The sequence below is a fragment of the Montipora capricornis genome, chromosome 7, assembly GCF_036669925.1.
Source record: "Montipora capricornis isolate CH-2021 chromosome 7, ASM3666992v2, whole genome shotgun sequence".
Taxonomy (NCBI): Eukaryota; Metazoa; Cnidaria; class Anthozoa; order Scleractinia; family Acroporidae; genus Montipora; species Montipora capricornis.
In genome coordinates, this window is record NC_090889.1 from 7,068,856 (window position 1) to 7,071,355 (window position 2,500).

The following is a 2,500-nucleotide window of genomic DNA, read 5'->3' on the forward strand; positions in this document are numbered from 1 at the left end:
CTATTGAAAATCTTTCAGCTTTTACAGAATACTATCTCAAACCATTAGCTCAAAAGTTGCCCTCTTTTGTCAAAGATACAACTCATTTATTGCAAAAAATCGAAGATCTAAATAAGGATGGGCCATTCCCCAAAGGCACTCTTCTCGTTTCTTGGGACGTTGTCTCGATGTTTCCAAACATCGATAACAACTTGGGAATTAAAGCTGTTACCGATGCTCTCAATTCGCGTGAAATTCAGGTCCCATTCACTCCATGTATTGTTGAAGCTGTCAAGATCTGTCTTGAACACAACAATTCCAACTTTCAAGGCAAACATTTCCTACAAATTCATGGAACGGCTATGGGCCCGAAAAATGCTTGCAGTTACGCTGATTTAGCAATGGGAGTTATTGACCAAAAGGCTAAGTCCGGTACAATCAAACCTAGATTATGGTGGCGGTATAGAGACGACATTTTCGATCTATGGACGCAAGGTGCCACTAAACTTAATGATTTCACTGATTTCATTAATGCTTTATATCCCACCATAAAATTTACTGTAGTATCATCTGAAACCTCTCTCAACGTCTTAGATCTCACACTTTCATTGGTTGACGGGTATATTCAAACGGATGTATATTCTAAACCTACTGACCATCATATGTACTTATTACGTAACAGTGCTCACCCAAGGCATTGCACTAAGGCAATCCCATTTGGAGTTGCCACCCGGATTCGCAGAAACTGTTCAACCATTGAAAAATTTGACCAACGTAGTGAAGAATACCAGACATATCTCGTTGAGAGAGGTTATAATCCAGCGGAAGTCAATAAGCAATTTTTAAGGGCAAAAGATCTACCCAGGGAGGACTTACTCGCCTCGAAACCGAAAGACAAAAAAATCGTCTTTCCTCTGGTAGTCGACTACAACCCTCATCTACCAAACATCAGCAAAATCATCAAATCATTTAGTCATCTTATTTATGAATCGCCATTGCTATCCCAGATTTTCCCAAAGGGGTCAATTATTCCTTCTTATCGAAGACCCAAAAACATAAAAGAGATTCTAGCAAGGCCTAAAAAAACCCATTACAGCAATAACACTCCCGTAGGATGTTTTAAATGTAAGAACAAATGTGATCTATGCAAACATTATCTTGTTGAAAATAAGATCTTTCACAGCGCATGTACAGGCCGTTTTTACTCCATTAGACAGAATGTACACTGTAGGTCGAAGAATGTCATCTATTTAGTCACCTGTAAAACATGCAAGATTCAATACGTAGGCTCAACATCGAATGAATTCAAGGTCAGATTTCGTAATCACAAATCGGCTATGTTGACCAACAAGGCCACGTGTGAATTGGCCGTCCATTTCAATAGAATAGAACATCACATGTCTGACTTTGAGTTCATTGTTATTGAAAAAATTGTTAATGACACTACTGATGATATGGACAAGGTTTTACTTACAAGAGAGGCTTTTTGGTGCGCACAGTTATGCACCCTCCAACCTTACGGCTTGAACAAAAGATCCGAGTTTAATTCCAAAAATAGAATAAGGTTTAATTAATCATTCACTGGAGTAATTGTGCAACCAGTTGGGCTTTTTTCCAGTTACGCTGTGCAGATCGGCATTCTCACAGGCCCTGTTCAGGGATTCCATTACTTCTTAGGGGCCCTGGGCTCATCATTTCGCCACCTGATTGCATGATTTACTAAGTCCTGTTGTTTATTTTAAATTATTAGTTTCGATGTCTGGTGATTAACGCCTTTTCCGGAATAGAGCTAACTATTTCTTATCTCACGTATTGTCCACTCGATTTATTCCAACCGCACGTATTACATGACATATTATTGTGATTTTTTATAATTTTTTTGTAATTTTAAACATTTTACACCTTTTGGTTCATAGTTTTGTATAAATAGCGCAAGTTCAGTTGTACCAGGTATTTTTAGTTTTTAGTTTTTAGCGTGTACTGAAGAAGCCCGAAGGGCGAAACGTTTACACGAAATTATAATATACCAGACCTGTGAGAAGTTCGCCAGCGACTCATTTTTTCATTCTTCCTATTAACTTATCTGAGTCAAGACGTTTTGTATCCTTTTGGATCCTCCTCGCAAGTGGCATCACCGTTGGATACTCAATCTTTATCATTCTACTTATATATATATATATATATAAAAAACTGTGTATCCGCGTATCCACTGATGCCTAAGTTGCCTAAGTTGGCTAAGTTGCCTAAGTTGGCTAAGTTGGCCTAAGTTGGTGTTTACCTGTGAATCGTTAGTCGATCCTTAGGTTTAAGGCTATGAAGGGGTTTAGGCTTTCCCATCCCATCCGTGAAAGAATCCCGGGATACTCACGATAGGCCAATTCACTGTCTCGATAGCTGCGTTGCCAGCGCGGTTGTCCTGATGGTGTAGTGGTCATCACACCCTACCGGTATTCAGGGGGACGTGGGTTCAAATCCCGCTCAGGGCAATTCTTCATGTTTTTCATTCGCTATAATTAATCAG